Source organism: Myodes glareolus, chromosome 2 (assembly GCF_982192425.1).
Source record: "Myodes glareolus chromosome 2, mMyoGla1.1, whole genome shotgun sequence".
In the NCBI taxonomy this organism is placed as follows: Eukaryota; Metazoa; Chordata; class Mammalia; order Rodentia; family Cricetidae; genus Myodes; species Myodes glareolus.
The window spans coordinates 96257583-96285529 of NC_142027.1; the positions used below are offsets into that span (position 1 = coordinate 96257583).

The window sequence follows — 27947 nt, forward strand, 5'->3', positions numbered from 1 at the left end:
CCAAGGCAGGATTTGGTGGCTTAGGCCTATATATACCTAGCACTCGGGAAGCAGAGGCAAGAGGATCGCCTACAGTTGGAGGCCAGTTTGGTCCACACAGCTGGAATCTAGAGCTGGGTCTTCCATTCCTCACTTAACAACACCCATTCCTATTGAGCTGTAGACAAGACCTGAGAGGGACACAGGAAACTAGCAGATCCCAGGAAGAGCAAGCGGTTGGCGCTGTGGTAGAATCTCAGTCCTGTGTGGATAGCAAACGGCAGTGAGAACAGGAGCTGGAATGGCATCCTCGGGAGAGGAAAGACCAAGATGGAGCTGGTAGGGGAGGAACAGCTTGCTATCTCCTCCTGTCCTCCAGTGGTTTGAACACACATGGCCTGTAACAAGCTGGGGAAGGAGGCAAGATGAGGCTGGCTGGCTGCAGCTTGGACGGCCCTGGCAGCTGCTCACACTCAGAGAGCTTCAGGCGAGAGGTACAGCAGAGCCTTGGGCGGGAACTGGGTCAGAGGTGGAGCCAGAGGACCAGATCTGCCCTAAGCCCAGGACCAAGAGACACTTCACTATAGACATGGTGGAGTGCCAGAGCCTTGATGGTGTTGATAAACACAGCTGTCCAGATTTGTCAGAGCTAGACCTGAGACTAGTGCAGCTCTCTCTATAGGAATGTCACATGAAGAGTAGATTCCAGGTCTAGTGGTCCAACCGGTGATGCCTGCGCTTGGGAGCCCGGGCCAGGAGGATCACAAGTTTGAGGTGTAGTAAGACACTGATTTAAGATAAAATACTTGTCAGACTCTGTTAAGTCACGTAGTGGTATCTGGGGTCTTCCCTGGGCATGCCCTGAGGCAGGCCATGAGTGGATAATGAGCTAACTGTGTTTGAGGGTGGCTCGTAGCCTGACGGCTAGTGGACATACTATAATAAGCCGTAGCCACTGCCCAGATGCCTACCTAAAGGGTGACCACTGGGCCAAGACACCAGCGAGTCTGGGAGTAGTGGGGATGAAAGGTGGCACTCACCGAGGCCTCCCATATGCCTAGATGTGTCACCATAGCTGGACGGAGACTCACACAGCAGAGCCCCACTGTGTTCTTCCAGGCGGTCAGAGCTGCGCTTTCCTCTCTCTGGCCACTACCTGCTATATCTGAGAACTGGGATGGCAGGTGTGGACATGTGTGCGAAGGTGAGGTGTGAATGTGTGTGTGAGAACATGAGTGTGTGTGAGGATGCCAGTGCGTGTACTTGTGACTGTGTCTATGAGTGTGTGAGTATGAAGAGAGTGTGTATAGATGGAATTGTATGTGTGAGTGCATGAGAACATATGTGAAATATATCTGTGAGATGTGTGTGTGTGCACACACACACTCTGAGTGGCTCAGAGTAGCAAGTGTGAGTGTGTGTGAGCCATGTGGTTGCCCATGGAGCCACGCGTGTGAGCCATGTGGCTGCCCATGGAGCCATGTGTGTGAGCGTGTGGCTGCCCGTGGAGCCATGTGTGTGAGCCGTGTGGCTGCCCGTGGAGCCATGTGTGTGAGCCGTGTGGCTGCCCGTCTAGCTGAGTAGATTTAAATAGAACAAATTTCTTAGAAACCAGACGTGTGTGCCAGCAGTTGGTCTTTAGCAAGCATTACTGAATTCTTACGTCCTAAGAGATAATCACTTGCTTAGTTTAGAAAATAAATATGGAGTTGGCACAGTGGTGCTGAGCCTGGGGTGTGTGGCAGCCAAGGTCTTTAAAGGTGACAGCCTGGGATTTGCTCTCTATTTTGCCTGTGAAAGTCTCTCTTGTGGGCGGTGGAAGGAAAGTGTCCTTAGATGTGAGTGTGCCTTCCAAGCTGTGGCAGTTAGTTTTAATTATTAGCTTGATTAGTCCCCTGGGAGAGTCTCACGAGTTGCCCTCTGGTGTGACTGTGGAGAAGGAGCATCTTCAGTGTGTTAACTGCTTTGGGAAGACCTAACTGTCCGCGAGGCAGGAGGTGCTGAATTGAGTGTGACTGAAGAAATCCAGCTGAGCACAAGCCAGCAAACGAGCATGCGCACTCATTCTCTCTGCTTTTGACTGTGGATGTGTGACGTTCCTGCCTCGACTTCCCCACAGTGATGGACTGTGACCTGGAATTGTGTGCTGAAATGAACCTTCTTCCTTCTTACCTTGACATGGTATTTTGCCCCAGCAAGAGAAATGCAGCTAGAGCTCACGCCTTCTTACACGTGAGTGCTGGCCCTTGTACAAAGAGACGGCATCTCTGGATAGCATCAGCTGAGCTTGTGGCTGGGCTGGGAATGCAGCTCAGCTGATCGAGGGCCTGCATAGCATGCACACATGAAGGCCTGGGTTTTAATCCCTACCACCACGTAAATTGGTGTGGTGGTCCATGTCTGTAATTCCAGCACTCAGGATGGGCCGGCAGGAGGGTCAAAACTTCAAGGTCATTCCCAAATACAGAGGGAGTTTGAGGCCCCTCTAGGATACAGGAGATTCTCCCTCAACAACCAAGGGTTGCTGCTTACAACAAACCCCTTTAACTACAGGGGACAAATCCCAAGACTTCCATTTAAAACCAAGGACTACATAGAACCCACAAATATCACCCCTTTTCTGTTTCAGCTGTGCATGGGTTGCACTTCGGCTATCTCTTCCACAGACTGAAGGGAAAAACAGTACTAGCACAAATTTTCTATTGCTTCTTCTTAACTTCGTGGAAAGATTTGTTCTTACTGTAGATCTCACCAAACTTAGTGGATAGGTTTTATAATTTCCTTATTAAGTCAAGATTTTTCACCTTTTAACTTAAAGAAAATACGTTTTGGCTTCTTTTTGTAACAAGAGTCTTTTTAGGTCCAACCCCAAGACTCTCTTTAGGGTTTAGACTGGAAATTACAACAAGCGAAAAGAACTTTTTCTTTGGGTATCTGAGGGTGAATGAAGGCTCTCACGCGTGCTTTTCTGAATCAGTCTCTTTGCTGGTCTGCTTCTGTTCTAATTCTCCTGTCCTCTTTCTAATTCCTCCTGGCTTCTTCTTCCAGCATCTTTTCCTTTAGCCTAAAAACTCTTCTTACAGGAGACTTGAAGCAATAAAAACAAAATTACAAGAGTTACCTCTCAAAGGTCAAAAGCACATTTCTAGGATAAGCGATAGGGAGCTGAGCCACTGCCATGGCAACCCAAGGTTCCAAGGTTGCAGGAGTAAGACTGTGACCAGATGGGAGCACAGTGCCCAGCGACAAACTTTGAGGCATAAGTCTGTTATTAGCAGACTGGCAAGTGAAGAACTGGCATGCTTTCCTTAGGGTGCTTTGTGTAGCAACCTTGGTTGCACACCTGCGACCCTGACCTTGTGTACAGCTGTAAAGTTTCAAACTTAAGATCCATTTACAAAAAACCTCTAGTCTAACTTGAACTTGCTCTGAGGTGAAAATGAGCTAATTGTGTGCCTTAGCAAATGTGAGGTACAGTTTCCAGAGTCAATGGTCCTGTCGGCCTTGCCTGAACAGGATTAACCTTCATCAGAGTTACTTCTCTAGTGGATGGACTTCTGAATTATCAATTGCTTTATGCTATATATTTCCATAACCTCTGGAATTTTTGTTATATCAAAATCATCAATATCAATATTTTTTCTTAGTTTTTCAAGATAGGTTTTCTCTGTGTAACAGCTCCGGCTGTCCTGGAACTCTCTTTGTAGACCAGACTTTACTTGAAATCCCAGAGATCTACCTTGCCTCTGCCTCCTGAGTGCTGGGATCAAAGGTGTGCACCACCACGCCCAGTCAGTACCAATATTCTTGTGCTTTGGAGTCAATACTAAGTAAAGTAAGTGAGAGTTTCTGAAACTCAAGCATTTATAACACCAATACAATCCACTGTGAGTAGCAGGTGGATAGTGTCTATAGCAGGATACACCAGACAAAGGGGTGACTCACATCCTGAGTGGAATGAAGCCAGTTAGTGCGAACTTCATTACCCTACTCAGAATGGCATGCAAGTTAGAACTGACAGATTGTTTATTTCTATAACTTTCCAATTAATGTCTTGAAACCACACATGACTATGGATAACTGAACCCACACAGGGTTGGGCAGTGAGAGAACTATACCAAAGTATGTGAAAGGTGAAAAAATTGTAGGGCCAGCAAGAGAGAGTCTGGGGCCATTGTCCTACCTAAGCATGAAGGCCAGAGGATGAATAGGGCCAGGCACAGAAGTAAGAGAACTCAACCTTCAGCCTTCCTCCTCCCCCACCCACTAGTCTCTTTCCAAAAGCTTCTAGTCATACCCACTGGAGAACCAGCCCAAAGGGCAAAACGAGACTGAATGGCAATGTTAATGAAGGCCTTTGGCACAGACTGAAGTGTCCCTCAGTGGTGTGACCTACACGGGCCTAAAAGGATAAATGGTGGCATATTCTCATGATGGATCCCTGTATATCTGTTTGGAAGATGATACCAGAGTTATGCTCAGACATGGGCAAGAGGAAGCAATGAAAACACACGAAACTATCCTATTTCAACATTGAAAATAATAAGACTGGTGTGTGTGTGTTTTTCTAATGCTGGGGATTGAACACGGGGCCTCCCCATACCAGGCGAGTGCTTTACCACTGAGCTACAGCTACAGCATCCGTGTTCTTCTGCCTCTCTCCTCTCATCGTTATCATCAATACCTTCATTAATTTCTTAGGTTAGCATATAAAAAAATAAGTATCATCACGTATGGTTGTTCTGAAAATCACGCGGAAGAATCTAGTTCCGTCTTGGAACTGGTGTAAATGAAATAGACAGACTTTCATGGCCTGCTTCACACCAGTTACATCACTTCTTGATTTTGTAAAACTAAGTGTCTTAGTCACTGTTCCTTTGCTGTGAAAAGACATTATTACCAAGGCAACTCTAATAAAAGAAAGCGTTTAATCGGGGACTTGCTCACAGTTTCCGAGGGTTGGTGTATTGTCATCCTGGCAGCTCCGGAGCATGGCAGCACACATGCAGCTGGAGCCGAAAACTACATCCTGATCCACAGGCTAAGAGAGAGGCCGTGGGCTTGATATGCGCCTCTGAAACCTCAAAGCCCACCCCCAGTAACACACTTCCTCCAACAAGGCCACACACCCCTAATCTTTCTAATCCTTTCAAATAGGGCCACTCCCTGGTGACTAAGCATTGGAATATATGTGCCTATGGTGACCATTCTTGGTTTTTTGTTTTGTTTTGTTTTTTTGTTTCTCAAGACAGGGTTCCTCTGTGTAGCCCTGGCTATCCTAGAACTCACTCTGTAGACCAGGCTGGCTTTGAACTCAGAGTTCCACCTGCCTCTGCCTCCCAAGTGCATGCACCACCATGCCTGGGGGAACGGGCATTCTTAGTCAAACCGCCACACTGAGCATGAAATAGTTTTCTCTTCTTTGTATGTGTGTATGTACTTGCATGTGTGTAGCATACATATGTGTACATGTGGATGCATGTGTGTGTATATGCACTTGTCCACCTCATTTTTAAGGCAGGGTCTCTCACTGAACCTAGAGCCTATTGATCCGGTGAGGGTGGCGAACTGACAGGCTTCAAGGGCCCACCTGTCTCTGCTTCCAGTACTATGCACACAAGTATGTGGTGCCGCACTGACTCTGATGTAGACTCTGGAGATCATAATTCAAGTACTCATGCACATGCAGAAATCATTTTACTGCCTAAGCCATCTCCTCAGCCCCACAGGAAATATTTTATAATTAAAAATAAAAATAATAGACAAGCATGGTTATACATGAGAGTTAGATACAGGAGAATCAGGAGTTCACGGGTATCATTAGTTGTGTAGCAGGTTTGAGGCTAGCCTGAGCTACATAAGACTCTGTGCGGTTGGGGGGCATTAGAAGACAGAAAGAACTGCCAGATCACCAGGCTGAGGAAAAGGCTTAGGTGACAGAAAGGACTAAAAGTGCTTGACAGAGAGATCAGGCAGTCGAGTCAGGACCAATCAGGCAATGGCGATGTGGCAGGGTCTGGGCTTCGGAAGACTCGCACACAACCCTCTGCCTCCTTACCCCTCTCCTCTCTTCTCTGCCGTCCTCTCAGAAATGACAACATGGCTGGGAGCCAAAGGAAGCAGTTGGCACGGTTGGAAAACTGAGCAAATATATTGAGGACAGCACAAGGCAGGATTCTCACTGCTGGAGAGAATGACAAATAAAGCTCTTATGTAAAACCCCAAGAAATGGAGCTGAATTTTTTATGAGTATGTGTGTGTGCAATTACCAGCTTTCAATCACTGTTGCAAAGAAAAATGTCCTCGGTAATCAGCTTTAAAGGGAAAAGCTCAAGGTTTCTGAGATTTAAATTCTAGTGACTTGGTACTGTTGTTTGTAGGCCTGTTGTGATGCAGAACCCCTCCATGGCAATAGTCATGCCCAACCTGGAGGAAACAACCACACAACACGTGTATAAAAAATTTTATCTAAGGACATATATTTGAACTCTTAACAACATATGTAACTTCTCGATACATGTATATATGTGTGTTAATTCTCTTTGTACATTTGCATAGTTGTCAAGATATAGCAGCCTGAAAGAGCTCCCCTTCAACATTCTATCTGGCCTTTGGAGCGTCAAAATAAAAAATAATGAGTGGATAATATATGCAGTCCAGTGAATGACTGCTTCCTAGCATTCACAATGCTCTGGATTTGATCCTAGCACCAGCATCCAATGGATCTCAAGGGCATCCTTGGCTACATAATAAGTTCAAGGCCACTTAGGGCTCCATGAGATTCTGTCTCAAAAAAAAAAAATGAAAGACTACTAATTACTGACTTATGGAGACCTCTACGAGTCCATATTGTTCAGTGAGGATGGGAGCTCTTCTCCGTGCACAGAAACAACTCATGAATGTAGAAAGGGCAATCACTGAGAAAGGAGCCATCTAGTCAGCTTCACTTGGTCTAGGGAGAACAGGCATAGTGGAGCTGTGGCTGCTAGTGCTGGTAGGGTAGAGGTTTAATGAGGAAAAAGATATTGCAAAATATAAAGTATATTTTGAAGATTGCTACAATAGAATTCCCCTCCCTCCACTTTCCTGTCACACCCACCTGTCACCCACCCGTCACACCCCCTGTCATACCCTGTCACACCCCTGTCACACCCCCGTCACACCTTCCAGTCACACCCTCCAGTCATACCCCCTTTCACACCCATCCATCACACCACCCCGTCATACCCCCGTCACACCCCGTCACACCCTCCAGTCACAACCCTGCCACAGCCTCCCATCACACTCCCCAGTCACACCCCCAGTCACACTCCCCTGTTATACCCTCCATTCACACCCTCCCATCACACCCTCCAGTCACACCGCCCATCACACCCCCAGTCACACCCCCTGTCACACCCTCCAGTCACACCCTTCCATCACACCCCCAGTCACACGCCCTGTCACATCCCCATCACATACCCCTGTTACACCCTCCTGAGAAAATGAAGCTCGTTTCTCTCCCTTGAAACTTCTGTGGCCCCTAGAACATGGCAGGAGAGACACCAATTAGCTCCCAAGGCTAGATCCGGAAGACATCCTCCCTTCCAAGCAGAAAACACCAGAAAGCCAGTCATGGTGATGTACAGCTTGAATCCCAGCAGTCGGGAGGCAGAGACAGGTGGAACTCTGAGTTCGAGGCCAGCCTGGTCTACAGAGCCAATTCCAGGACAGCTAGAGCTACATGGAGAAACCCTGAGTCAAAAAAGAAAAGAGAGAGAGAGAGAGAGAGAGAGAGAGAGAGAGAGAGAAAGGAAAGAGAGAGAACATCAGACACACCTACACTGAGACAGGACCAATGTGTCCATGATACTTTAGAGGCCCACAAACAAAGTTTTGATTTTAATGTCTTTTAAAAGTAGAGGAGAAATGAGCATCATAATAATTAATTTGGCCTTCACTGTCCTTACCTCTAACAAATCATCACATAAAGAGACTCTGTAGCATTCTTTTACTGGTTTGTTTTTATTTGTTCTTACAAGCTCTCTCACTCTTATACCTTAAACTTGCAACATTCTTCCTGCCTCTGCTTCTCAAGTACTGGATTGTAGGTGTAAACCATTCCTCCCCCCACTCCCTTCCTCCCTCCCTCCCTCTCTCCTTCCTTCCCTCCCTCTCTCCTTCCCTCCCTCCTTCTCCCTTCTCTCTCCTCCGTCACTGAGAGAACCGATGCCAGGTTGGCAGCATACACCTTTAATCCCAGCACTCCAAAGGCAGAGGCTTTCTGTGAGGATCTCTGTGAGTTGGAGCCCAGCCTGGTCTACAGAGTGAGTTCCAGGATAGCCAGGCTACATAGTGAGGCTCTGACTCAAACAAAACTTAAAAAAGAGCAAGACTACATAGAGCCTGAAGTGCCACCATGCATCCTGGTGGAAGACAACCTATAAAAGGAATAATCCAGAGAAGATGGAGTTGGTGCATACTCGACCCACACACATACACACATTCATATCCTGTTTCGCCCATTGAATGCAGCTGTAAGACTGGATCAGATCTTGGGCATCCAGCTGTAGACATTGGCATCTTAGACAAAGCTGCTGAATTTTAAATATCACTGCAACTGAACACAGTGGGCTTATATCATGGTGAGTGCAAAGCCAAAGACGCACAGCTAAAACACAGAAGAGAAGAGTAAGATTTATTACTGCAGCAGGCCAGGGCAGCACAGAAGTCCACTCCAAATCAACGCTCTTTCAGAATAAATGAAGCAGGAAGGGTTTATTCAGAAGCTTAAACGTTCACATATGGTTGGTCCACTCCTAAGCATGATCAGTTAAGGAGAATATTCTTAGTCATACTCATTTTAAGGTCATCATTTAAAACAAAAGCTAGCCAATGCATTTGCGGACATTCTTAGCTCACACATGTAAGAGGAAAATGATAGGCAGAGGCTGTCCTGCACGTGCTTATTTGCACCATGACCATTCAGCTGAAAATAGGGTCAGCAAAATGATTCAGTAGGAAAAGTTCTTACCACCAAACTTGACAACCTGGGCTCCACCCCCTAAACTCACACAGAAGAAGAAAACCAACCCCAAACTGTCCTCTGACCTCCACACATGTGCCACATACCCACACACACAAATAAGGGGTTTTTTTTTTAGCTGCTTTTTAAAAAGATTTCAGTGAAAATAGAGAAAATGCTATTTGAAGACATATTAGCATGCAAGTTTCCACAAGTGACTGCCTTCCTTAGCTGCTAACAAATTCCTCTTCTGTCTCTGCCTGAAGGGTCCCAGTCAGGCAGCTGGCAGGGCCCCCTGAGTCTTGAAGGAAGGGCCTGGGTGCTGCAGATACTGGCTGGGGAGTTCCCTGTGGGGAGCAGGTTGAGAACCCAAAGAAAGGAGAGGGGCTGGGAGGAGGAGGCAGCTCCTGGTGCCCTGAAAGGGAGCTCAGGTGGTCTGTGTCTCCGCACCACGTGGGCAGGCCAAAGGGACCCTGATTGGGAGGGGTCTTGGATATGGAAAGTCACAAAGGGAGGGAGAGGGACCGGGAAGAGTTGATGCTCCCTGGAGGCTGCCATTCTTTGGAGTTGTATTCTGAATCTACTTCCTTCCAGACAGGGCTGCTGTAGCTAGAATAGAATAGGTCTTAGGACAGCCTGGGCAATCTTCTTTTTCTTCTTCTTTCTTTTTTTCTTTTTTTCTTTTTTGAGATTTACTTTTTTATTTAAGTAACACTTTTTCGTTTATTTTACATCCCAACTAACTTCCCTCCCTCTTCTCCTCTCATTCCCTCCCCTCTTGTCCCCTCCCCTTTCTCATCTACCCACTCTCCCCATCAGCTCCACCTCTGTCTCCATTCAGAAAGGGGCAGGCCTCCAGTGGACTTGCACAAAGCATGGCACATCAAACTGAGGCAGGACCGAGGTTCTCCCCTTACATCAAGGCCTGAGGTAATCTTATAATGTCTTTTTAATGTTTTTATATATTGTTCTGTCAAAACATTTTAAGGCACATCTAAATATGACATCAATCATGAATAAAATCAGTAACCTTTTACATTTGTAATTTAAGTGGCCCAAAATATTCCCTAGGATTTAATGTCCCAGAGAATTCAGGTTAAAACATAAATAAGCAGACCAGCTGAAAAAAAAATAAGAGAAAAGGGATAATAACTGTCATATCTTATACTACAGTTGCATTGAATATGATTTTAAGCTGCTAGCTGAAATGTGATAGAACCTACACATTTATACAATTAAGGCTAAATAAGCAAACAGATCAACTAAGATGGTGGGACAAAAAGGTTCACTTACTGATTGAGTTTCTTTATTTTTTGACTTCTAGCTTTACCATGTGTCCTGGTTCTGGTCCACAGAGCCAGCATGTGGAGGCTCACCTGATTCTTTCTTGTACCCTTTCTACTCTTGTATTATTGATTAATCAAAGGAGTCATATGTTATCTAAGAGGGATGCTTTCTGTAGTTAGAAAAATTAAATAAAATAAGGACCTGTCCAAAACAGGTTGGACCAATCTTAAAGGACCAATCTAATTTTTTAATCACCTAGTGTGTGGAAGTTAAGTCCCAGGTTGATTTGTGCTTTCTGTCTGTCTGTCTATTTGTTTGGTTTGTTTAGGAGACAAGATTTTTGCGTCCCAGGCTAGCCTTGACTTGATTTGTGCAGCTGGAGATGACCTTGAACTCCTGATCCCAAGAGCTGGAATTACAGGCCCATTAGTCCTGCCCAGCTGACATGGTTTTACAGGCTGAGTGTAGGGCTTTGTGCAGACCAGGCAAACTCTCTACCAATGGAGCAACAAGTCCTGGCCAGCTGATTATGTTTAATGTCACCTTAATTTTGCCATCAGGGTGTACCTTAGAGCTAGTTTTTCCTAGAAAGACATTTTGTGGAGTAGACTGAGCGATGCTCTGTTTGAGGCATCTACTACTATTGCAGGTCAGAGCAATATGTGCAAGTGTTTTGGGGGAGGTTGTTATCTGAGAAATATTTATTCTCCCCCAACATAATGCTTTTATTAATTATTTAGGAATTTCATTCAGTGCACTCCAATTACATTGCTTCCCATTTCTCCTAGATCTTCCCTCCCACCTTTGTGCCCACCCACCCTTGAAAAACTGACCAAGTCCAATTTGTGTTGCCCACATACTCACTGGAGCATGGTCAAACTCCCAGTGGCCAGCCCCTTAAAGATGACTGAGTCCCCACCCACTCCAGAAGCCATCGGCTGTGAACAGCTACACCTCAGCATCTTTATCACAATTTTGGAGAACTCTCTTCAATAGCTTCGTGCCTGGACTGTTTGTTGGGGTGGGGTGGGAGCAGGGAGGTTGTCACAGAAGCCTTCAATGTCTCTCATTCTCAGTTGTGAATCTGTAGTCATTGAGATCACTGCAAATGATACCTCCCTGCCTATAGCAGCACAAATCACAGACATCAATGTGGTTTCCAGTGGCCGCGCAGATCTTGAAAGCCTTGAAGGAGACTCAACCCAGAAAATGCACCATTTCATCTTGGATATGTTCTTGTTGCTCAGAGTCAGGGTGATCTGTGGTTGGGCACGGTGTGTCGGGACAGGACCTTCGAGAGCTCCAGACAGCGTGCTGTACACCATCCTGCCCCTCAACCACTGTCTTTGCAGTCCGAGGGCAGCACCAGGTATGGGGGCTCCCCAAAGTGAATAAAGGAGCATGTTGTTGCTAAGTAGAACCAATCCTGGGAAAGCCAGAAGGTTCGGGCCACCTCTGGTCCCACCTCGCCCTGTCACGTCACCAGATGCTTGGCCCACAGGAGGCATACTGCGGCTTATGGTGGTGCTGCCAGCCCCTATGGGGAGAGGAGAGCACAGAGCCAATGCGCTGCAAACACAACAGTGGAGCTTTCTGACCTCTGCTAGCATAAGGCAGGCACACGGTACATACACATATGCATGACGTAGGAAGTCCTTCTGTATTTCTGTTGCTTTCATTGGTTAATAAAGAAACTGCCTTGGCTTTTTGATAGGGCAGAATTTAGATAGGTGGAGTAGACTGAACAGAATGCTGGGAAAAAGTAGCAGAGTCAGGCAGATGCCATGATTCCCCTTCCTGAGAAGGACGCTGGCTAGACTCATGTCGGTAAGCCACGACCTCATGGTGACATACAGATTATTAGATATGGGTTAATCAAGATGTGAGAGTTAGCCAATGAGAGGCTATAACTAATGGGCCAGGCAGTGTTTAAATGAATACAGTTTCCATGTAATTATTTCGGGTAAAGCTAGCCAGGCGGCTGAGAGGCAGGCTGCAGGAAGCTGCCCGCCGCTCCTTCTACATATGCAGACAAGTATTCCTACACATAAAGTAAATACATCTGAAATAGTTAAAGATAGGGCAGAACTATAAGCATAAGTAAGTAAAAATGATTAATAAAACATAGTAACTAGATATCTCGGAAAACCTGCTTCTCGTCTCAGTATGCTCCTGATATCCTCCCTTTGGGAGAACGGTTTGGGCAAAGCTCCTCTGTGTCTAGCAGAATGCACACTGACTTGGTCCGACTTCACTGATGGTTGAGAGATCCTATCCTGGGAGCCAGGGACATTCACCCAGAATGGCTTCTTCTTTTGAGTCCTGGAGAGGACTAGAGAGTGACTATGAGCAGAGCAGCTTGTTTCTTCACCTTCCTCTTCATCAGGACTGTTACCAACATTGGCATTGCTGTTGAAATCCTTAAAGGCAAGCTCTTCAACTGAGAAGTTAGTCTCTGAAGCTACAGCCAGTTTTGAAGAGTTTATTATTTTGGGCATCAGAGCTCCTAGAACCAGAGTGGCTGATGGTTATGAACTGCCATGTGGATTCTGAAAACCGAACCTGGGTTTTCTGCAAGCTGCATTCTCTCCAGGCCTCTGCCTTATCTTTATTTATGATCTTATTGTATCATACAAATAATTTTATATAGGGACAGGTGAGATGGTAGAATGGATAAAAGGATTACCGCTCAGGCCTGATGACGTTAGTGTGATCCCTGGGACCCATATAAAGGTGGAAGGAGAGAACTGACTCTTTAAAGTTATCTTGTGATCTCTACACATATGCTGTTGCATATAGATGCCCACACACAGACATCATATACACACACGATAATAATAAATAAATTTATACAAAAGTTCTTAAAAATAACTATCAAATATATTCATATATTTAGAACATTTTATATTTTTCCACTACCTATTAATTCCTTTTCTATCCTTTCATTTCTTGTGTGTCTATGTGTAAGTGCATGGTGTACATGTCCAGACATCAGTACTGAACATCTGTGTGTATGTACATGGTGTACATGTCCAGACATCAGTAGTGAACATCTGTGTCTAAGTGCATGGTATACATGTCCAGACATCAGTAGTGAACATCTGTGTGTATGTACATGGTGTACATGTCCAGGCATCAGTACTGAACATCTTTCATAACAGCTTGCCATCATTTGTTTTGTTTTGAGACAGGATCTCACTATGTAGCTCCAGCTGACCTGGAACTTACTATATAGACTAGGCTGTCCTAGAACTCTTTGAGATCTGCCTGCCTCTGCTTCCAGAATGCTGGGATTAAAGGTGTGCACCACCTTTGATAAACTGACCTGCTCCGGCTTATTTTTTAGACATTAAATATTTTTACTTTGATCTTGTGCGTGCGCACGTGGCTGCAGGTGCCTGTGGAGGTGTTCAAGGCATTGGATGCACTGGAGCTGGAGTCGGAGGAGATTGTGAGCTCTGTTGTGCGTACTGGAAATCAAACTCAAGACCATGGCAAGTGCCGGATGTGCTCTAACCACTGAGTCATCTCTCATATGTTTAAGACAGGGTCTGGCTATGTCAGCTTGGCCTTAAGCTTCTAATCTTCTTGCCCCCACTTCTCAAGTGCCAGAAATGCAGGAAGGTGTGTCCACATGCACCTGGTTCATGCAGTGCCATTGATTTAACAGTTCTTGCCTGCTAGGCAAGCACTATTGGCTCAGCTATATACATCCCAAGTCCTCTATTTTGTATTTTATAGTTTTTAAAGTTTGCATATGAAATGACCAAGTGAATTTTCAAACTCTAGAAGCCCTAATTTATATTTAAGACCCAAAAAGAGTGCCAGGCATAGTGGTGCATATGTTTAATTTCAGCACTTGGGAGGCAAAGGTAGGCAGATCTCTTTGAGTTTCAGGCCAGTTTGACCTACATCATAACAAGTTCCAGGCCAGCTGGGACTACATAGAAAGAGTTTATCAAAGAAGTAGAAGGAGGAGGAGGAAGAAGAATTTATTGTTCTGAGTTATCAGCTATATATCTAGTTTATAATAGGTCATACATGTTGATAGCCTCAAATATATATTATTCCTTTTTATAGCATATATAAAGCTTAAACTGAACACTTTTGTTGCCATTCTAGGATGATGGCTGTGTTGAGCTATTGTAGCCTCAGAACAAGGATGCTATTGTTGGGTAGAGTAGAAACGAGGCCATTGTTACTTCTGAGCAGGAACTGTATGTCATCAGGAATTGACCATAACAGAGAAGTTCAATCTGTCTTAGGGCACCAAGACATTGCTATAGAGAATTCCATACTTTATCGTGGACTCATACCATGACCCAAGACATTCGACATAACCAGTCCCAATAAGAAACAACCCACACTGTGAAACTTATTCTCAGCAAAATACGGAGACGCCACCTAATCATTTAGGCATGAGCCCTACACAGATGTCTACTTGATTAGACAACCTAGTCATTGATGTGAGCCCCATGTGCGTGTCCTATCTGATTGAACCTTACAATTTTCCTTGCAACTATTACAGAGTTTTCCTCCCTCCAAATAGTGTGATCCCTTCTATATCTGCTTGTAATGCAATGAACACTGTAATTTAAACATCTGACAGACACAGAGCTGACTAGCAGCAGCCCAGAGAGAACTCATGTTATTCTTTGACAATTTCTTACATATAAATAGTGTGTTTTGGTCATAATCTCTCCCCTGTTTCCTTCTCATATGCCCTGCTAATCTTTCCGAAGCATATCTTTCCTCCATCTTGTTTCCATGCTTTTGCTTTCGTTTTAAACCCATGGGGGGTTAGTCAGTGTTGCCTGCATGAATACGAATGTGGGATTAGTTACTGGATCATGAACAGCTTACCAGTGAGTGGATCCCTGAAACAAAGTGACTCCCCTCTCAGCAAAATTTACTGCCAATATTTCCTTACCTCGGGTGGGGGCTCACGAGTCCCTCCTCGATTCACACTGAAATGGTGGCAGGCTGGATCGTGTGCAGGTAATCATGGCTACTGTAAGTTTGTTAGTGAACAGCACTTCTTCTCAAGCCTTGGGCTTTTACCTTTCTTTCTGCCCCCCTTTCCATGATGCTCCCTGAACCTTGAGGAGGAGGGTGATCTAGATGTCCCATCTTAAGTCTGAGCACTCAGCAGTCACTTGCTTTGGCACTCCGCCTAATTATGAGGATGAGAGGGGAAAGTACACGAGATGTGAGTGAACAGGACAATCAGGAAAGCCTTGTTTAGACTGGCTGGGGAAACAAACACAGTCCTTAAAACCCACTAAGCACTACACAAACAAAAGTGAAGCCATTATGAGACATACCTCAGACAGGGAGATTAAGCAATAGAAATTAATTAATTAAATACTTAAGGAGTGAGTGCTGGCACAGCTGAGCTGAGTGGAAGGGGACATTCTCAGGCCCTCTGGCCTACCAGGCCCTGTTTTGGTACTATGCGGAGAGGGGCAGCAAGGGATCCATCTCTGCAGCCTCCATGTTCTTTGTGGCTCTAGCATGTACAGGAGGGACAGCTGTACCAAGCCCTCTCCTGGTAGCTTCCTTGGACCATGGCGGTCTCCTGACCCGACAGGTGGGGCGTGTGGAGAAGCAGCTCTTCCCCTTCTCCATAATGGTTCTCTCTATCAAGATATCTCTTTCATTGCTCTCCCATCCCATCCCTCCCCCAGCTCTACCATCCTGTTCCCTCATGTTCTCATTCCCCATCCTCTCCCTTTACTGACCCCCACCCCAGTTTACACAGGAAATCTCATCTACTTCCCCTTCCCAGGGTGATGCATGTGTCCCTCTTAGGGTCCTCCTTGTCACCTAGTTTCTCTGGAGCTAAGGATTGTGGTCTGATTATCCTTTGCTTTACATCTAGTATCTACTTAGGAGTGAGTATATGCCATGTTTATCTTTCTAGGTCTGAGTTACCTCACTCTGGATGGTTTTTTTTTAGTTCCATCCATTTGCCTGCAAATTCACGCTGTCATTATTTTTTACAGCTGAGTAATACTCAATTGTATAAATGTACCACATTTTCTCTATCCATTCTTTGGTTGAAGGACATCTAGGCGACCCCAGCTAAGACTCCAAGCAATAGTGGAGAGGGTGTCTGAACTGGCCTTCCCCTGTAATCAGATTGGTGACTATGCTAATCATCTCATAGAGCCTTCATCCAGTAACTGATGGAAGCAGATGCAAAAATCCATAGCCAAGCACCAGGCCCAGCTCTGGGAGTCCAGTCGAAGAGAGGGAGGAGGGATTATATGAGGAGGGGGGGTCAAGAGCATGATGGGGAAAACCCACAGAGATAGCTGACCTGAACTTGCGGGAATTTGCTGACTCTAGACTGACAGTTGGGAACCTGTATGGGAACAAACTAGGCCCTTTACAAGTGGGCTACAGTTGTGTACCCTGGCTTGTTTGTGGGACCCCCTGGCAGTGGACCAGGATCTAACCCTGGTGAGTGAGTTGGCTTTCTGGAGCCCATTCTATATGGTGAGGTGCCTTGCTCAGCCTCGATGTAATGGAGAAGGGCTTAGTCCTGCCTCAATGAATGTGCCAGGCTATGTTGACTCCCCATGGAAAGGCCCTACCCTTTCTGATGTGTGGATGGGGGTGGGTTGGGGAAAGATGGGGGAGTGAGGAGGAACTGTGGTTGATATGTAAAATAAATTTTTAAAAAAGGGCAGTGGTGGTGGCACATGCCTTTAATCCCAGCACTCAGGAGGCAGAGGCAGGCAGATCTCTGTGAGTTTGAGGTCAGCCTGGTCTACAGAGGGAGTTCCAGGACGGGATCTCAAGCTACAGAGAGAAACCCTGTCTCAGAAAAAAAAAAAGCAAAAAACCCTAAAAATCTGAAAAAAGAACCCTATGGCTTGAACTGAGGCTCTTTTCTTTGTAATTCGCCCAGTCTGGGCACTGTGTTGTGAACCACAGAAGACAGACTTTGTCTCTGACTATAGAACTGTGATTCCCAAGTCCTCCAGGCTTTATTCCATGCATGGGTCTCTCCACAAAAATGTATAGCAAAATTGAGAATATAAAATGTTATCCTTGGGGCTGAGAGATGGCTCAGAGGTTAAGAGCACTGACTGCTCTTCCAGAGGTCCTGAGTTCAATTCCCAGCAACCACATGGTGGCTCACAACCATCTGTAATAAGATCTGGTGCCCTCTTCTGGCCTGCAGGGATACTGGCAGGGATACTGGCAGATGCTGTATAAATAATTGATAAATCTTTAAAAAAAATAAAAAAAATGTTATCCTTTGTATACACTGTGTCCTCCAAAAGGCTCTTGTCTTGAAGGCTTGGTTCCAGCAGGTAGATTCAATTATTGCTTGCTCCTTTATTGAGAGGTGATTGGACCATGGAGACATGTTGTTCATTTGCTCTGAACTTAAGCATTTCCTCATGCGGGGCGGGGGGGCAGGGTCTAAGACTGAAAAAGTAAATAAAATTCACAAAGCTGAGGAAGTTCCTGAAACTTAGAAGATTCAGAAGGTCCCTCCCTAAGACTATATGTGCACTAATAATCTGTGGAAAGGTGGAAGGGAGAGAGGGCAGGGAAGGAAAGAGCTTTTCCAGAGCAAATAGGGAGCTCCAGCATCCATGTAGTCTACCTGTATCCATGTAGTCTTTTGCTGATTCAGCTGCCTTTAAATCACCGGTTCTCTTATAAATAACCCTTCACCAATACTCTTACAAGTAGCCCAGTAATCTCTTTGGTTCACTAAGCTAGACCTGAGTGGAATCATCTTGTGGTCGTCATTGACACCCCATCTTTGATGAATAGATATTTGCTCATGTCTCCTCGGGAAAATTCATGCAACAGGGTGTCAACGGTATCAAGTAGTTAATATGTTGGTAAGCTCATACTAAATAAGCTTTTGGAAACTGGAGTCTGTTAAAAGATTTTCTCTTGCCTTAGCTGTTTCCTGTCTCTCTGCCTTTTCTTAGCTTCTTTTCCTGTTGCAGTAATTAATGCACTGACAAAATCAACATAAGGGAGAAATGGTTTATTATGGCCCAGAGTTCAGGGGTAGAGTCCATCATGGTAAGGAAGCATGGAGCAGCTGTTCACACCAACAGCCATAATCAAGAACAGAGAGCAAGCAGTGTTGCTCAGCTACCTTCCTCCACTTACACAGTTTAGAACTGCATCCGGAACGTGATCACCCCCATAGTGGGTGGGTCTTGCCACCTAAAGTAAGGAATCAAGGTAACCCCTCACTCATGTCAGAGGCTTGTCTCACAGGTAATTCTAGGCTCTAGGAAGCTGGCAATAAAGACGACTTCATGCCCCCATGAGGCAGGGGACATTGATCTATTACGCCCTTCTTTGAGGTGTCTCTAAAATTTAATACACTCAGAAACAGTGCCAACTGACCTGTATGCAATCTCTGAGGCTGTCAGCAAAACAATCTTCTCTTCTCTTCTTTTCTCTCTCCCCCTCCCTCCTTCCCTTCTCTTCTCTTCTCTTCTCTTCTCTTCTCTTCTCTTCTTTCTCTCTCTCTCTCTCTCTCTCTCTCTCTCTCTCTCTCTCTCTCTCTCTCTGTTTTTGTTTTCTATACAGGGTTTCTCTATGTAGCTCTGGCTGCTCTGTACACCAGGCTGGCCTTGAACTCACTGAGATCCACCTGCCTCTGCCTCCTGAGTGCTGGGATTAAAGGTGTGTGCCACCACCGCCTGATGGGCCTTCTTTTCTTGAATTGTTCTCTCAATTAGTTAGAGTGACAGAAAATTGATTGGCACGTAGACCACCTCTTCCCAGCTTGAAGAGTACAAAAGTAACTTTAACATAGCCAAAGGACCAGGAAGGTGATTGAGGAACTCTTGGGGAACTCTTCCACTCATCTCCAAGCTGTGTGTGTGGATCTGACCCTAAGAACTGCTTGGTGCGACTGAGCACCTTACACAGACTGGCCGCTGGGTGTCACAGGGGAGGACAGAGATCCGTGACACTACACCAGATCTGAAAATTCAGCTGACTAAAATCAAAACCACAGAGGACCGATCAGGACGTGTGACGTGAAACTAACTGTATTAAACAAAAGGTCAATACTTCCAAAGGATTGAACAGGCCCAGAGTCTTATGGCATACTATTTCAAATGCCTGGGCTATAATCTGCTACCAACTCTATCAACTCAAAATAAAGATTTTGTAACATAATTCCCAGTGCAGTAATATTTGGAGGCGGGGGTATCAGGTCATGAGAATAAGTCTTTTACTAATGGTATCCTTATAAGGATGGCATCCCAGAGATTCTCCATTTCAGTCATGTGGGACACAGAAAACAGCTATCTGTGTACCAGAAAACAAGCACACATCGGAGACCAGATCTGCCAGCACTTTTATTTTAAATTTTCCAACCTCCAAAATACTGAAAAATAAGTCTCTGTTGTTTGTAAACCTGCAGTGTTGTGGTACAGCATCCCAAACTAACTGAGACATAAGCCAAAACATTTACAACAATGATAATGAATTACTTAGCATGCAAAAAAAAAAATCCTGGGAGCCAGGCGGTGGTGGCATATGCCTTTAATCCCAACACTCAGAAGGCAGAGGCGGGAGGATCTCTGTGAGTTCAAAGCCAGTCTGGGCTACAGAGTGAGTACCAGGCTCCAAAGCTACATAGAGAAACTCTGTCTCGAAAAACAAAACCAAACAGAATGAGTCCTAGAGCCAGTTATGGCGATGCACACCAGGAGGCTGTGCTGAAGAGGCAGAGGCAGGAGGATCAGGAGGCCTACTGAGCGACACCTTGGCTACAGCTGCGGCTGAATGATAGAGCACCTGCCTCATATGCACGAGGCCTTAGGTCCTGGATTCAGTCTTCAACACTGGGAGGAAAAACATGCTAGAAAAATGTCAGCTTGATCAGAAAAAAAGGTGAAAAGTCTATCGGCACATCAGAGAAACTAGAATTAACTGACAATGTTGTCATAACACCCACTGCTAAAAATGACCTAATATTTAGAGAAAAATAATTTTTCTCTTCCTCCTACTTCTTCTTTTGAGACTAACTCTCGTATAAGCCTGGCTGGTCTTAAACTCACAGTGTAGCCAAGAGTGATTGTACCTTCCCTTTTCTGAGCGCTAGGATTATAGGCATAAACCATTACAACTGGTTTAGAACTGTTTTAGAATAAATTTTCTTATGATTTGTTTATTATTGGTTAATGTTAGACTTGTATACCTATTCTACATATTTATATGGTTGGACGTAGCGAAAAATTTTCTCTATTGAAAATGGGTCATAAGTGGAAAAAGTTTAAGAAAAGCCCCCATCTGAGATCAGCATTATTCTGACGTTGAAGTTGTATTTTTAAAAATCATAAGAAAAATAATTATATATCAATTTCCCTTACAAGGAGCTGGGTATATACCTCAACTGGTGGAGTATTTGTTCAGTACACAAGAAACCCTGTGTTCAATTCCTAGGACTGTATACACCTTTAATCCCAGAATCGTGAAACAAAGGCAGCCTGGGCTACATTGGACCCTCTCTCAAAAAAACAGAACCACAAAGTGTTATATATGTATCCCTCAAAACATTACCACGAAAGTCCTCAACAAAATATTGTAAGGTAAATGTCAGTCTGATACCTGAGTTTAATCTCCAGGTCCCATGAACTAGAAGGAGAGCAAGCTGCTTTCTGATCTCCATCTGCACTCTGTGGTCGAGGCATGCATGCACACACACATGCACACACAAATAAATAAATGAATTAGTCAGTAAGCTGAAAATAAAATAAAATAAGTATTAATAAAATTAATGGGATTTATACCAGGATTGTGGCTTGACACAAAATAATTATTAATGTCATATCCCACTCTTGGAGAAAGGAATAGAAAGAAAAATTTGCACAATCATCTCAGTTGATACAGAAAAGAAATCTAACAAAATACAATACCTTCAATGACTTTTGGAAAGTGCTTTAACTCTTTGTTAAAGCACTTATGAAGAATTAAGGCACTTATGACTGTAGCTCAATGGTAGAGAGCTTGCCTAACATTAGGACAAGCCTTTGGGTTTGATCCCCAGCACTAGGAGGAAAAGTGCACAACAAATGATAAAAGGAGAATAAATTAATGCTTAGGGTACACATGTTACCATTGATTATAGACCAAAGCAAATTTGCACGCTGACAAGATAGATGGGCTTTTTCTCTAATCATGTTTCAGATTTCTCTGGAGTCTGTTGTAGCACACTCTCCATCTCCAATTTTGTCAATTTGGGTCTTCACTTTCTTTGTCATTTGCCTGGGAGGTTGTCAACCTTGCTAAGCTTTTCAAAGAATCAGTTCTTTTGTTGACTTTGTGTATTGTTTTCAGCCTCTATCTTATTAATGTCCTCCCTAATTTGTATTATTTCTTGCCATCTACTGGGTCTGTTGCTTTCTAGAGCCTTATGGTACACCATTGGGGTATTTGAGGCACTTTAAATATGAACACTTACAGCTACACACTTTCCTCTTAGGGCTGCCTTGACTGCATCCCGGAGGTTCTGGTATTGTTCTGATTGTAACTGTATTCATTTGATCAGGAATTTTCTTTTTTAATTTCTCCACTGGTTTCTAGAATAACTGACAATCATTCAAAGAGATGGGTTAATTGTTCAGTCTTTCTGTAGTTTTTCTTGTTGCGTTCTACTTTTATTACACTGTGGTATGATAGGATACAAGAAATTCCTGCGATAGTTTTGTGTTTGTTAATGCTTCATCTGTAGTCTATGATGTGATCAATTTTGGTGAAAGTTCCATGTGCTGCCAAGAAAAAGGAAACTCTGTTGGGTGGAGTATTATATCTATTAAGTTCAATTGATCCACACTATATTTTAGCTCTGAAGTTGCTTTACTTAATTTTAGTTTGAAAGACATATCTAGTTATGAATGGGGTACCAAAGCCCCCACTATTATTGTGTCAGGACAATAATGGCCTCTATGCATTTACTGTTTATTTTATGAAATTATAGGCTCAAATATTTAATACACAAATATTTACAATTGTTATATCTTTTTTAAATTTTTATTTTATGAGTCTGGAGAGGTAGCTCAGTGGTTAAGAGCACTGGTTGCTCTTCCAAAGGACCTAAGTTCAATTCCCAGGACCTACATAGTTCACAACCATCTATAACTCCAGTCCCAGGAGATCTGATGCCTCTATCTCCGAAGTTCCGGATTTAGCTGTGTACTACCATGACCTTTTTTTGTTTGTTTGGTTGGTTGGTTAGTTGTTTGTTTGTTTATGTGAGTCCTAGGGATAGAACTCAGACTTTCATGTTTTCAAGACAAGCACTCAGCCCAACACATTTTTATTATAACAAGCCAAATGGAATTTACTATGACAACAAATGGATCTTATTTTTAAAATCATTCTAGCAACCTCTGTTTTACAATAAGAAACTTTAATGTATTTAAAACACAGCAATTAACCTGAGCTACTGGGAGCTCATCAACTCTGGCCAGACAGGGAAGGAACCAGCAAAGGACCAAACTAGGCCCTCGGAATGTGGGTTACAGTTTTATGTCTGGGGCAGACCGCGGGGCCACTGGCAGTGGGACCAGGATTTATCCCTACTGCTTGTACTGGCTTTTTAGAACCCATTCTCTTTGAAGAGATACTTTGCTCAGCCTCGATATAGTAGGGAGGGCCTTAGTTCTTCCTCAAAGCCGTGTGCCTTATCCTCTGTGAGGAGTGAGTTGGGGGTGGGGTAAGGATAAAGGAGGAAGGAAGGGGAGGAGGAGAGGAGTAGGATCTGGGATTGGTATGTAAAATGAAAAAAAGATAGGTTTTCTTTGTTTTTTTTAATAAAATTAAAAAGTCATAAACTATATAAAAATACAGCAATTAACCGTGAAAGATTTGACCTTGTCCATTGATTTTAGCTGTGTATTTTCTGAGCCATCTCCCCAGCCCCTCCTCCTCCCTCCATCTCTTTTCTTTCTTCATCTCCTTCTACCCTTTTATTGACTCATTCTTGTTTTTTTCCCTTCCATTTGTGTATGTCTGCACGTTTTACATGTGTGTGAACACTTGTGTCTGGGTGTGTGTGCATGTGCCTGCAGAGGCACAAAGTTGATATTAGGAATCACTTTCAATTGTTTTTCCATCTCATTAATTTAGGTAGGGTCTCGCCATCAAACCCAGAGCCCAGCAATATGATGAATATTGCTAGCCACCTTGCTCTGGGGACTCCCCTGTCTCTTACCTCCTGGGTGTGGAATTCAGACTCCAATCTTCACATTTGTATGGTAAATGCTTTCACCCCTAAGTCGTCTCCTCCATGATCTTGCTTCCATTTTTGAGACATAGTCTTACTACTTGGTCCAGGTATGATCTTTCTGCTTCAGCCCCTGAGTACAGGAATCACAAGTATGCTCCACACACCTGGTAACAAGGAGTCATCTGTGAGGCAAAGTCAAGCCAAGCAGTGACTTGATCTCGAGATGTCTGTTGCTTACGAGTTCCCCCAGACTAAGGTACTTTTATCATAACAAGCCAAATGAAATTTACTAAGACAATAAATAGAGCTAATGTTTAATTCACTTTCACAACCTGTTTCATAATAAGAGAGTTTAATGTATTTAAAGCAAAGCAATTGATGAGGAAGGATTTAATCTTGCCTGTCGATTTTAGATGTTCATTTTCTGTGTGTCTTGTATGCTATTGGTTCCTGAATTCCTCCATCACAGTTACTTAAGTTTATTACTTATCCAGTGTATCATTTTATCCCTTTCTCTTTCCCTTTCCATATATTTCTTAGTATATTCTTAGTGACAACCTTCGGTATTCTGATTAACATACCAACTGCAAACTAATCTAACTTTGAGGCTGGTCTGGATCTTACTGAGTAGCCAAAGCTGCTTTGTGTCTCAGCTCCCAACTGCTTACAGACCCCAATCATCACATTATTCTCAAAGAAGTATAGGGGTTTTTTTTAGCATAACTTATGGAGAAATTTGAACTCCACAGGTAAATAATAAAGAACCTCACTTAAAAATTTAGCTTTAAAAAATTCATTCAAAATGGATCAGAAATTCAATCTAAAATGCTAAACTTTTAAAGATAAGCGCATACAAAATATCACTGACTATTAGAATGAAAAATAAATTTAAAAATATTGACAATACCATGTACCAGTCAGGATGTCAAATATCTGGAATTCTCCTTTATTGTTGGTATTGATATAAAATGTGAAATCTCTCTGGAAAATACCCTGAAATTCCACTCCTGGGTGCTAATTTAGAGAAATGAACACTCATCTCTATCCCCAAACTTATACATGAATGTAAAGAGTAGCTCTGTTGATAATCACCCAAAACTGAAAGACAGAAGTTCGTCCATTGATGAATGGACAACCAGATTTTGATAGAACGATACAGTAAGAGGGGCTACTCTGCCAAATTAAAAATAAACTATTAGCACAATAAATGAATGAAGAAACCCTACAGGAAAAGAACATATCCTATGTGCTATGAACTGAGTGTTAATATTTCTCCGAAATTCATATTCAAAGCCTTAATCTGATCTAGAACAGCATTGGGAGGTATGACATTGGAGTGATTAGATCAAGAAGGTAAAGCCCTCATGAATGGGACTAACTGAGGGCCTGGATCAGCAGTTAAGAGTACTTATTGTACTTACAGAGAACCCAGGTTCTGTTTCCAGCCCCTACATGGCAGCTCACAGCCATCTGTAACTCCAGTTCCAGGAGATCTGACGCCTTCTTCTGGCCTCTGAGGGCACCAGGCATGCACATGGTGCACAGATAAACATGCAGAAAAACACCCAGGCACAGAAAAACAAACAAACAAACAAAAACTCTTTAAGACAACTCTACAGAAGCTATTGGAAGGAAACTCGACTGTACAATTTGTGGTAGTGAGGGGCTGAGTTTGTGCTCCCCCTCCCCGTTAGGAGTGCTCCTGTAGAAGACCTGGGTTCAGTTCCCAGCACCCACATGGTGGCTCACAACTGCTGTGACTGCAGCTCAGGAGAATTTGAAAGCCTCTTTTGACATCAAGTATACACTGATGCACAAACATACATTCAGGCAAACACACACATAAAAACAAACAAATCTTTAAACATATACACATTTAGCTGGGCAGTGGTGGTGCACACCTTTAATCCCATAACTTGGGAGGAGAGGCAGGTGGATCTCTGTGAGTTTGAGGCCAGCCTAATCTACATAGTAAGTGCCAGGACAGCCAGAGCTACACAGAGATACCCCATCTCAAAACAAGCAAACAAACAAAAAACAAAAATAAAAATAAAAAAAAGAAAGAAAGGAAAAAAGAAAGAAAATCATGCTTTAAAACCTACATTCTACCAATTTAGAGAATCTAAAAGAAATGGATGAATGACCTTCTAGATGCTTATGATCCATTTCCCTGGTTAGTTTTAATTGCAGACTTGACATAACCTGGAGTTATCTGAGAGGAGAGCCTCAGCTGAGAACTTGTCTAGAGTAGAGTGACCCATGGGAGTGTCTCTAGACTTGATTATTAGTTGATGTGAGAGGCCCAGCCCATGGTGGAGGCCACCATCCCTAGGCAGGTGGCCTTGCACCATGTATGAAAACTAGCTAAGCATGCACCTCCAGATGAGCCAGCGAGCAGTTCCTCTATGATTTCTGCCTCAAGGTTCCTTCTGCCTTGAGCTCCTGAGAGTCATGAATTCCCTCAAAGAGGAACTGTGACCTGGAAATGTTGGCCAGATGAGTCCTTCCCTTCTTTAAGTTGCTTTTTTAAATTGAACATATTTTTTCATACAATATATTCTGATTATGGTTTCCCCTCCCCCCAGCTCCTCCCAGTTCCTCTCCACAGACCCACCCATCCAATCTAAATTCTTTCTTTCTTTCATTGGAATACAAACAGGCAACTAAAAAATAATAGGCTGGGTATGGGGGTACATCCCTTTGGCCCCAGCACTCAAGAGGTAGAGGCAGTCAGATCTCAGTGAGTTCAAGGGCAGCCTAGTCTATAGAACAAGTTCCAGGACAACCAGAGATGCATAATAGAAAGACCTTATCTTAAAAAGACCAAAATAAAAAAACAGGCAATAATAATAAGATTAAAAATAAACCAAAATAAGACAAAACAAACAGGGAAAAAGAGCCAAAGAAAAAGCACAAGAAACACGGACACTGAAGCACATACATTTGCACACAGAGAGACCCATAAAAACAAAATTGGAAACCTTAACACTTAAGCGTAAGATCTGTATTATCATCCGGGCAAACATCCAGGCAAATGCAAGCCTGGCCCCACCCCTTTGGGGACCTGGCAGAGGGCTGCAGGTGCAAAGGTCCCTTTAAGAGACAAGCTCTGCCCTCTCCCACTCTCTCTCTTTCTGCTGTTTCTCTGAGAAGGCAGGACACACTCTCTCTCTCTCTCTCTCTCTCTCCCTCTCTCTCTCTCTCCCTCTCTCTCTCTCTCCCTCCCTCCCTCCCTCCCTCCCTCCCCCCATTTCTAATAAGTCTCCTTCCCACGTAAGCTCTGTCTCATGGTGTGCTTGTCCTCAGTCCCACCTCGTGCCACATATCATTACAATCTGTGTGTGTGTGTGCCTGCGTGTGTGCGTGCATGAGAGAGAGAGAGAGAGAGAGAGAGAGAGAGAGAGAGAGAGAGAGAGAACAAAAGCAAAAACAAAAACCCACAGACCAGACCAGACAAAGAAAAGCCAAAAATGCCATCAAGTTCACTTTTTGTTGTCCATCTACTTCTGCATACGTGGCCGGCCCTTAAGTGTGGTTTGTATATCCAGAGAGACTCTGTTGGAGAAAACTATATTTTCCTTTGTGGTTAGGTCTGAAGGTTTGTGTCTACTTCCCCTCTCAATACTAGGACCCTGTCTTGGGGTTCTCTAGGGGAACAGAACTGATAGAATGATAGAAATGATAGAATTTTATATTTTTATTATAAAATTATATAGACATATAGATATGTAAAAGGGGAATTTATTAGAGTGGCTTTTATAGGCTGTGGTTGTAATAGTCCCACAATGGCTGTCTACCAATGGAAAGTCCAAGAATCCAGCTGATGTCTCAGCTGCTCTTCGATACATGTTAGGAACCCAAGGAAGTGGCTCTAATGCCAGTGAAGTGAGTGAAGGTGTGCAGGCGAAGAGTAAAGCTTCCTTCTTCCTTATTCTTTATACAGGCTGCCCTGGAAGGGTGTGGCCAGATTTACAGTGGTTCTTCTGACCTCAGATGATTCTGATTTACGTAATCTGGACTTAAAGTGGTTCTGTCTACCTCAAATGATCCTACTAGCTAAAAAATCCCTCATGGGTGTGCTCAGAAACTTGGTTTTTAGTTAATTCCAGATGTAGTCAAATTGGCAACCAAGAATAGCCATCATGGACTCCATCTGGCTTAGATCTGTGCATCCGTCGTACCAAGTCTCTGGGAGTTCATATGTACATCCATCCTGTTGTGTCTAGAAGATCTTCTGTCCTTGGTGTCATCTGTCCCCATCAGTTCTTACAATCTTCCTGCCTCCTCAGGTTCCCTGAGTCCTGAGGGGAGGCATCTGATAGAGACATCCCATCTAGGACTGACTGTTCCAAGATCTCTCACTCTGTACACTGTCTAGTTGTGGGTCTCTGTATTTGTTCCTATCTACCGCAGAAGGAAGTGTGGTGTAGGAGGTCCTTCTGTATT

At 43.9% G+C, this 27947-nt stretch overlaps 1 long non-coding RNA gene across 1 annotated transcript; it reads right to left on the reverse strand.

The window, feature by feature from the left end:
• Nucleotides 1-5715: 5715 nt before the first annotated feature.
• LOC148123071 (uncharacterized) lies at nt 5716-15430 on the reverse strand. The gene is made up of 3 exons (XR_015735277.1): nt 15201-15430; nt 7441-7501; nt 5716-6163 (listed from the first exon to the last, which is right to left on the reverse strand). It is a non-coding gene; the product is annotated as an uncharacterized LOC148123071 (long non-coding RNA).
• Between the last annotated feature and the right edge of the window lie 12517 nt (nt 15431-27947).